We start from the raw sequence: 10,874 nt of genomic DNA on the forward strand, positions 1-10,874 counted from the left end.
CCTGAGGGACTGACTAGCAGCCCTGATGACCTGACCAGGGCAGGGGCTGGGAGGAGGTCCTGTTTTGATCTCACATCTGGGAGTAATTTCACCCTGAGCATACAAGTAAGATAGATGAACCACTCAGCCTCTACCCTGAGTATCATCAGTAGGACCAGCAGGGCACTGAACAAGTTAAGGTTCATCTCCAGTGTTTCAGAAGAAGGTGGGAAAAGTCCTCTTCCCAACATTGCCTCAAGGACAGAAGTGATTTTAACCAACCTTTTTGTATAGTCAATGGGCTTAAAACTCTACAAGCTGCAAACAACTGTCTAACCTCTCCAGCTGGCTAAGCTATGGACTCAGTGTCTGCTGGCTGCTACACATGCTACTTAGGCATTTGGATAGACTTTTTCAGTTTTAAATGTTTTCTCTGTTCCTATTGCTCCAAGTGATTGATGTGTCTCCCTGCGCACTCAGCTTATGTTTCTGCTGTGGGCCTGCGTCTTGCTCTCCTTTCCCTCTGAAGGGATTGCTCTCCACTCAGATGCTTGGGCAGGTTAGTCTGGGCTGGTGGGTAGTGACACTCAGTGGAAGATGTGATTTTCTATTTTGGTGGCCTTTTGGGCTTGCACATAGCCAGGCTGGGCAATTACCAAGTGGCTGGGAAGAGAAAGTGTGATGAAGACCTGAATGATGTATCTCCTTGCCTTAACCAGAACTAATCACACCCAAATAACAGAAGAAATTCTAGGAGGCAAATGTCCCTAAATGGCAAATTGAAGAAACTCTCCATATTTACACTGTAATGTTCTCCTTAACCGTAGCAGAAATGGGGATGGAAACATCTGTTTCTTTTTTCCAAACATCTGCTTCTCCTCAAGTGTAGGTTCCATCCTTGACTGCCTCAGAGCACTCCCTCATCTTGTGCCTTTTCCTGTAACTTCTTCACCTGCCTGATCCTGATTAACTACGAGGGGATCTGTACTATTATAACCTGTCCTTGAGGCCATCCACTTTCCTCTAGCAGATGTGTAGAGCCTGGAGGAGACAGTGAGCTCTGTGTGGGAGCCCTGACAGTGCCGATCTCATGCTCCTGTCTGCCAGGGGCTGCAGAGGCAGACCTGACCCTATGGTTCAGCTCTGCTCTGTGCCTGCTCCTCCCGGGTGTCCCTTTGCCCCTGCATCTTGTAGCTTGTCTAAATACTTGACCAGTGCTTGTGGGTCCACTGCTGCTGCACAGAAAAGCAGTGAGTACAATGGCAGACCATATCTTCGCCCCACATCCTTTCTCAGGGCCACTAGCCAAACCCACAAATTAGCACAGATATCTCTAGATACACCCATAAAGAGGCCTTGGATACCTCAGAGACTCTATCATTTAGGCCATCTCCCATTTGCCTACTCATGAATGACCTGATTTATTCTACAAAGGAAACTTTGAGGAGGCAGACGGTTATATTGCCCAAAGAGTAAGCAGTTTGCTTCTTTTTCTGATGTTAACTGCTAGAAGATGTGCAGGCTGCCAATAAAAATAAATAGAAATCTGGTTGCTTGGGACAGCACATGCTGCCTGTAGTGTTCTGTCAACATACAGGTACCCCATAGATTTCACAAGTGATTTTGTGATATATAGAGTGTCATCAACTCTTGTGGAAATTCTTGCTTATTATCAGTCCAGACCAAACTCTATGCTAGGAAGCTGGCTATTTTAGCAAGACCTAAAAATAGCTAAACTTCTCTATGTCATTTCACAGAATCACAGAATCACACAGAATCCTAGGGTTTGGAAGGGACCTCAAAAGATCATCCAGTCCAACCCCCCTGCCAGAGCAGGGTCACCTAGAGCACATCACACAGGAAGGCATCCAGGTGGGTTTGAATGTCTCCAGTGAAGGAGACTCCACAACCTCTCTGGGCAGCCTGTTCCAGTGCTCTGTCACTCTCACAATAAAAAAATTTTTCCTGATATTCACATTGAACCTCCTATGCTCCAGTTTGCATCTATTACCCCTTGTCCTATCACTAGACATCACTGAAAAAAGCTTAACTCCATCTTCCTGACAGTCACCCTTTATGTATTTGTAAATGTTGATGAGGTCACCCCTCAGTCTCCTCTTCTCCAAGCTAAAGAGACCCAGCTCCCTCAGCCTTTCCTTATAAGGGAGATGTTCCACTGCCTTCATCATTTCTGTGGCTCTGTGCTGGACTCTTTCAAGCACTTCCCTGTCCTTCTGGAACTGAGTGGCCCAGAACTGGACACAATACTCCAGATGCAGCCTCACCAAGGCAGAATAGAGGGGGAGGAGAACCTCCCTTGACCTACTAACCACACCCTTTCTAATTCACCCCAGGATGCCATTGGCCTTCTTGGCTACAAGGGCACATTGCTGGCTCATGGTCATCCTCCTGTCCACCAGGACCCCCAGGTCTCTTTCCCCGACACTGCTCTCCAGCAGGTCAGCCCCCAACCTGTACTGATACTTGGTTTATATGATGAAAATTCAGCTGGTCCTGTAACCAGCCATTGCATCTTTCATGGCCTTGACTCTTAGTGCTCTGTTCTACGTATTGCATTGTCTCCTCAAAAAGCAGCATGTTCTATTTGTTCTTTGTTGGTAATAACAGGAAGTCATTTTCTTCAAGCCATGGGAGTATCTGGACGTGCTGTCCACACACAGCTGGTGCAGAAGGGGACACCATTTTCTTGAAACAATTTCACTGCTCCTTGGACTTATTCCAGCTGCCAATGGAGTGGAAGGAACTCCATCTGTGTCTCCTGCCCTTCCCAGTGCAGCAAGGTGGATCTGCTTGCTGCCTCCCTGGCTGTGACAAGCTCCTTGGGAGCTCACAGGTTCCAGGTGGGAACCCCTTTCTATGCCAGTTACACCTTTTTTTTTTTCTTTTTTTTTTTTTCTTTTTTTTTTCTTTTTTTTCTTTTTTTTCTTTTTTTTTTCTTCTCTTGACTTATGATAGCAGCTCTAAGTCTGGTCTCTGCCATTTATACAAGGCAGACTTTTTTGTCCATTTATTCTGCTGGAGAAAGTGCTGGGATTAAGGGAACTAGGGGTTCAAGTGTCCTGGTATTCTGGGATACAGACACACCATGATTTATGTGAGAAATGCCCCATCATTAGACAGTAACCTAGAAATCATTCTTATCCCAAGCCAGATTGAGATAGAATGCAAGTCAAGTACTTATTACTTTAAAACATCCTTTAAAGCATTAAAGCAACATATTTGTGCGGGTCACAAAAAGCACAGCAGAAGCAATGTAGAAGACAAAGTAACTGTATAGAGAGTCTTCAATGAGAAATAGCCCAGGAGACACAGGTAGATTTGATCTATTTCTGGAGTCCTATGCATTTGTAACTTTTTGGAAGCCATTCTTGTCTGGCTTGCCTGGAGATAGCAGTGACAATTTCTAGGAAAGATATCTTCCCTGCACTCAACCTCCTCCTTCAGCCAGTCACCCCAGTGTGTGAATTGCAGTGGGGAGTCTCCACTTGGCCTTGCACTGCAGATCCACATGCACACCTACAGCTACCCTTCACACAAAATTGAAAGAGGTAGAAGTAGCTCATGATGACAGAATCATAGAATCACTAAGGCTGGAAAAGACCTCTAAAATTATCAAGTATAACCATCAACCCAACACCACCATGCCAACTAAACCATGTCCTGAAGTGCTAAATCCACACATTTTTTGAACATGTCCAATGATGGTGACTCCACCACTTCCCTGGGCAGCCTGTTCCAATGTTTGACCACTCTTGCAGTAAAGAAATTTTTCCTAATATCCAATCTAAAACTTCCCTCACGCAACTTGAGGCCATTTCCTCTCATCCTATCACTGGTTAAGTGGGAGAAGACATGACCTCCACCTCACTACAGCCTCCCTTCAGGTAGTTGTGGAGAGAAATAAAATCTCTCCTCAACCTTCTCTTTTGTAGACTAAACAACCCCAATTCCCTCAGCTGCTCCTTCTAAGACTTGTTCTCTAGACCCTTCACCAGCTTTGTTGCTCTTCTCTGGACTTGCTCCAGCACCTCAATGTCCCTTTTGTAGTGAGGGATCCAAAAGTGATCACAGTATATGTGGTGCAGCCTCACCAGCACCGAAAGTTTTTATCTGGGATGAGAGATGGTAGTAATTAATGGGGGTGGGGTGCTGGTGGGCTTCGGGAGAGCTGGCTCCTTCTGTCCAGGAACACAACACTGGAGTAAGGCAGAACCTTCCCAGACCCTTCCTTGTTCTTATTTTCCCCTTGTTTTGATTACAGTCAGCTGCAAAGAAGCCCTCTGTTTGTAAATGGACCTATTATTATCATTCTTGTTTTCTAAGGGAATTTGGGGTATTTTCCCCTATTAATTGGGTATTTTGAGATCTACAGAGAAAAAGCTGCTGCAGTAGCAGGAAGAAGCTGATGCTAGAGAATGCAGGACTGCATGGCAGTTAAAAAACAAAAGAAAGGAGCACAGTATGAAAACACCCTGCATCTGGGATAAACGATGGGCATCCCTGATAAACCGAGGCTCTCACAGGAGCCCTTCTCTCCTGGCCATGCAGTGCACATGGTCATCCTTCTCCCCACTCCCATCCCTGCATTCTGCCTTTCAGAGAAATTATATGGCACAACAGAGATGGGAACATCTGCTTCATGCCAGCTCTTCCCCATAAGCTTGACCTGGCTCAGTTCAAGGTGTCTGTTCAGCCGAGTCTCACCAAAGTACAAGAGAAACCACTCCAGAGACTTTCTTGGTGCAGCACCCTGTGTGTCAGTAGGTGCTGCACTTGCCTAGATGGCCACAGAACTGATCGTGGGGGACACAGCAACAGGGCTGCTCCAGCACTAACCAGAGTGACCGCCCTGAAGGGGTGTTTGGTCTGAAAAGCAGCAGAAAGTGAAACAAGGTCAAACTGTTCTTTCCATGCACACTGTTTACATTGTATTCATTTAGTAATATGTTTACCTACTCCCGGTGCTTTGCGTCTCTTTGATCTTTGCAATTGCACAAGTTACAGCACAAAGAGAACAGGGTCTGCAGGAAATAACACTGTGATGTGTGCCTTTGTCTGCAGCAAGCATGACCTCCTGGATGGCACTTCTGATGGTGCACACTACAGGAACCTTGGCTGTATCGAGAAACTGGTATTGCTGAATAAAAACTGCAAAACCACTTGTTCTGCTGTTTTCTGGTGGAATGTCCTGCAAAGGACGTGTGGCAAAGTATTGTAGGTATTGAATTAGAAGAAAAAAAGCAGTCAAAGTACTTGTTGGTTTTTTGGGGGGACATGGTTTAGTGGTGGACTTGGCAGTGTGCTACGTTAATGGTTGGACTTGATGATCTTAAAGGTCTTTTTCAACCATAGGGACTGGTTCTGTGATTCATCACAAATAAAATATTGCAAGAGTCTGGGATAAAAAATAAACTTTGTCCTGCTTTTAAGAGGCAGCTTTTCTTTAGTACCTCAAGCTGATTCTTAAGAAGAGCAATACACATCAACATCAGTGCTTAGCAAACTTTTAGGGAATTTTCCTTCAAACTAATGAAGTAAAGAAGTTCCAAGTGCCAGGGAAACCTGTAGACCCGGAGTAGAAGACAAGTGTCTATTCTTCACCACTTAGATATGCCCTGTGCAAAGAAGAGGCATCAGTTGGTCATGTCTCATCATTTTATGATTTTTCAGCACACACACCAGGATTTTCAATTACTTGATGCTCTACCATTGTCTGCTACATTTTATTTGGCACCGTGGGGACATACTCTGGCAATGGACAATGCGTTTGTGTCTGCACACAGCAAAGCACATGAGATCTCAGGGGCCATGAGGAAGAGGAGGTGCTGGATCAGAACACAGGGGCCATTGCCTCTTGGAGCAAACAGTGCTGCAGCGAGCTGCTGGGTGCTGGTGGCAGCCATCATCACCCATCTTTGGCCAGACTGCTACATATGTTGGGTAAAATGAAGTAGTTTTCTTTGCCTCTGAAGATGGTGTTCTGTATTCTCTTCAAAGTTTAATAGAGAATTAATTTACTCTCCCATGCATGGGTAAAACCATGAGTAAATCATGAGTAAGGCCTCAGAATAATGGGCTACAGTGAGTAGGACAAGCTTGACTTACAAAGTAAAGGACAACTTTCCTTGATCCTCAGCCAGCCTTTGAGATAAAAGTGCTCTGAAGAGTAATATATTTTCTAGCTAATGATACTCACTGCTGGCAGTGTCCTTCTATAATAGGAAGGGTAGGCTTCTAGCTCAAAAGCTACCACCAATTTTAAATACAAAAGTATTGAACAAGAATAATCACAGACTCTTTCATAGCCCATACCAGGTCCCAAACACCATTTTAGGTTAAATCAACACCTTTGATTTTATCCATGTCTGGAAGTAGTCCGTGTCTCCTGGAACAGAGGGGTCAAAGACACAGATGTGGTTTAATTACAGAAGTGAAATTCAGACCCTTGGGGACCTCAGTTAAAGTTTGGGGACCACCCTAATTCTCAATAGACCCATTTTTCATAGAGCTGACCTTATTTGGGAGAAGTTTCCTGGCCTGCCTATGTATTACCTTCTGTTACTGTGATCCAGTCACAGCGTAAGATAAGCACAGATAACAGACAAAGTCTGCATAGAAAAATGCATAGCTGGAAAAATGTCTAGGCAGGCCAAACCCCCCTCTTTCTGCTGGAGCAGGCCAGGCCATGGCAGTTCTTCTGCATTGTTACATACTTATATTACAAGTGGCAGCTGAGTCCCATCAGTCGGGTACACAGACATAATTGTCACTTTTGCTTCTAGTTCCTTTCCAGAACTAAGGGAGGTTATCTCAGTCCTCGCTGTGCCGGGGCATTGCCAGGTGGCTCTCACCCAAGGCCAGGACTCACCTGAACACTGGGTTCTTTGTTCCACTGCCCTTCCTCAGGTCAGACAAGGAGCAAATAATCAGACCACTGTTCACTGTCAAGCTGTTTTCCTTTGACTAAGATCAAAACATTTGACAACTGGGTCTTTTTTTTGTTCAACTCCCCATCTAGCCTCTGATATTTCTGGTGTAGTTAAAGTGCTAAACTCCTAAATGAAGGCAACCATACATGCTGTTAACTGCATGAGTCTTTTATTATAAATAGGATGCATGGCTGTAGATACACAGAAATACTGGATTCCTTTGTTTGGAAAACACTTTATTTTGCTTGTGGATTAGCAGCAGAATTGCTTTTCTTCTCACTGTCACACCAGTGAGGACAGCTGGTATGTGCATACTCTTCAAAACTGAAAGGTTCCTATTAAAACCCAAACAACGGCTCATTTTCTCTGTGTCTATTTTAAAATGCACTTTACTTGCTTATCAGTTCTCTAATGGTGTAGCTGAGATCTTGTATTTTGCAATGCTTTATGTTATCTCTGTGCAATAAGAGGAATAAGGACTCATCCCAGGTTGCTTGTGTCTCACCTCTGTTAACAACATAATGATTTCATGTCAAAAAAAGAAGCCATCCAGACTGCCTGAAACCAAAAATAAGAAAGAAAATGTCATATTTACAGCAGCCTTTCAGTACTGAGCTCAACTTTTTTTGGTTGTTCTTAAAACCCCAACAACAGAGGTGAGCATGGCAGCAGCCTTTGGATGCTACCAGATTCGAGTCATTTTGGTTTCAGGAGGTGAGAAGCTTGCATCCAGCCTCAGATTGTACAACTCACTCAGCTGGCACCTGCCAGAGCTGCTGCAGGAACATGTTCCCTGCCACAGCTGCACCAAGGTGGCCCAGAGATCTGATTTCAGACATTTTGGATTCAGTAACAAACAGCTCAAACTCCTTCTGGCATGCACACGGGGCCGCGGTTTCATGCAGCACAATGATACTACACATGCTTGTGGTGCAGCCTGTGTCTTGTGTGTCTACACGTGCGCATGTAGGACCTTGTGGGGGGAGAGTCATCAGGCTGCAGGTAGCTCAATGAAGCTTGTGATGTCTTGAGTACAAGGAGTGGATGGGATTGGGTGAGAGCAAAGGGTTCAGCAGGCTTTGCAAGTGCAGAAAGCAGAGTATAACAGCTTGGCATCCTGCAAGTAGCAAGTCGTGTCTGTACACAGCTGAGGACAGGCAGGGGAAGTGGTTTTAGCCTCTTTCCTCCCTAATTTATTTCCACTCTTTGAGCTTGCTGGTTTAGCCAAAGCACTGTGTATTGGACATCTGTTTTGTCACCTCTTTCATGTCACTGCTTTTACACTCTCTTGGCTTTGTGAACATTAAAACTTCCAGTGAAGAGCAAAGTAAAGCTGGGCTTTGATGTTCTCCTTGTGCGTGGTTTATTCAGTGTCCTATATCTATAACTAGAATGTGAGAGTCTGGATAGGAGGAGGGAATTGATGCTCATGTGTGTGAGCCAGCAGAGCCAGATCTTCTGCCTGTCTTCTCCATGCTACCATGGAAGCCAGATCCAGATAGATAAAGCAAGAGCAATATGAATTATGACAGTGTTAATGACAGTCCTAATTCACTCTCTTGCATTAGTCACTGACACTATGAAAGGGTCCACTGCACATCCTCTAACTGCAAAATATGAAAACAGCTGTATTAATTTGAGGGCCACTCACTTTTCTTGTGACTCTTGATATTACTATACTGAATATACAATGAATACTGTGTTTTTTCTGTGCTGCACAAAGATGTATATGAAGGGTGGATATTTATAATTCTTTAGCATAATTTAGCTGTGCCTCTCTAGCCAGTTATTTTTAGGATGAGATCAATCATGACCTGCTTCTGCCCAGTGACTATAAAAGGAGCCTAAAACGACCATCTCAGATGCAGGTGTCTTTTGTAGCCATTTCTGTTGAGCTACTTTTCCTTAATGTAGTTTCACAGTTACACTTGGGTAGAAAAAGCTGTTTGTAAACCAGGAGACATCAGGTCTGTTGTGCCAAAACTACACACAAAATGAATTTATTTTATGTGGTGAAATATGATCTGGAGAGTATATAAACATTTCAGGTGATAAAGTGCCTCCCCCCAAAGATCTCCAGAGTTGTGGTTTCCTGAGGTGGGTGCTCTGGCAGTGCTGGTGTGCAGTGGGAGCTGCGGGGGCACTGGGGCTCTCCCTGCCCATCATCCTGTCTGCAGCCAACCTCCCAGCCCCAGCAGAGAAAACAACAGTTCTGAAACTCTCTTCTTCTGACCTGTTTTAGACATCTATGGTGGAGTGAAGCTGAAGATGCTCAGAGGGCTTATTTCAGTCCTGCTGGACTCCCCTTGCAGCTGGGACCACTGTGAGGGTGAGGTGTCTGCAGCACCACCCCTCTGCCATGCCACGGGCCAGGCTGTGTCCTGAGGGAGCTCGCACGGGGGCAAAGGCACCAGGTGGAACACGCTGGGTTGGTGCTGGCAGAAGGACACACGGTGCAGCACCGATGTGGCCAGCTGTCTTTTGTGATTTCACAGATGGATGAACAGCATCTTGCAAGTTCACTGTGGATGTGCTGAACCAGTGGCTGCTCAGGTTTTGCAGCCTGAGAAAGGAGCTTCCACCAGGGCTCACATCAAACCTGACTCTAAACTGTGAGCTTGCAACCTGCTCTGCTTCAACAACTCAGTGATAAGCTACGTTGTAAGCTCATTGTGCAGGGCAGGGACCATCTTTTTTTTCTCTATTTTGTTCTCTGCTTTTTCCTTACATTGTCACAGTGGAGATACTAATGCTTTTATTAAAACATAGCACAAGATTGGTGTAATATATCTTTTTTGGACTAAAGATAATGGAATTGATGTGTGTCAGGCACAGAATGCTGCAAATACATTCATTTCAATGTCTATAAAAATAAACCAATCTCTGTTTTGTAAAATAATGTATCTTTTGCATTTTTGAAACACGAATGAATATATTATAATGCCATATTAGTCATTAAGCTGATTGGGACAATTTTAGTAAGATTAATTTTGCATTCTGATGCTGTGTACTCTGCTGGCCAAATTAGAAGTAATTAATTATAATGAACCTTCAGATTTGCTATTCATTTTGCAAATTCAGGAAAAACAGAAGACTGCAATACTGGCTACATCTAAACTTCATCAATCCCTCTGGACCCATTAAGAATGGTTTCAGACTTTCCTCCATATTCCCATTTTCTCCATGCACTTCTTCCATGCTGCAGGAGAGATCAGATTCACAATGCCAGAGAGGGGGAGGGAAGCTCTCTGTAGGGTTCAGGATTGAGAAATAAATACCAGAAAGACAATATCCAATATCAGAGATCATAAACCAGATAGAATATAATTAATTTTTAAAAATCACATTACTCTGCATTTCTGAGATCTGATTTGGGCAGGGGCTGAGCAACGGAGGGAGGGAACTTGGCTGGGTTTGCTGTAAGTACCTCATAAGTCTGGAACTTTAAATCAGCATTTGGAAACACAAAACCACACTTGTGCAAAGTGCTCATCTCTGGTTTTAGGTGGTCATTACCTCTGAGAGGGTGCACAGACTGTGTGTAGGAGTTTCCCTCTGCCAAAAGAATATTTTGAGATGTCTGGTTTTTGACATCCTGTTTTTCTTTGTGTGCTCCAACTCCTTGGCTCTGCTTCCTGACAAAACAGTTCTGTCAAGATTTTGCAATTTTTTAAAATCAAGGGATCAGTAACAAGGGTGAAATCCTGTTTAAAAAATAGTAGAGAAGCCTTTGTATATTTTTTTTTAGCAACTATTAATTGTAATTTTTAAAGAAATATTTTAAATATAAATGTAAATAAAAGGTATACTCACAGCTGCATATTGTCTTGGCTGTCTCCTATCATTGCTCAGTTAGGAAAGAGCTCTCAGGATTAATCAGACACACAGCACCAAGGTGGTCCCTTGTGCATCACCCACCTCTCCCTGGCAGCCACTACACACTTC

This window comes from Apus apus, chromosome 1, assembly GCF_020740795.1.
Source record: "Apus apus isolate bApuApu2 chromosome 1, bApuApu2.pri.cur, whole genome shotgun sequence".
NCBI classification, from domain to species: domain Eukaryota; kingdom Metazoa; phylum Chordata; class Aves; order Apodiformes; family Apodidae; genus Apus; species Apus apus.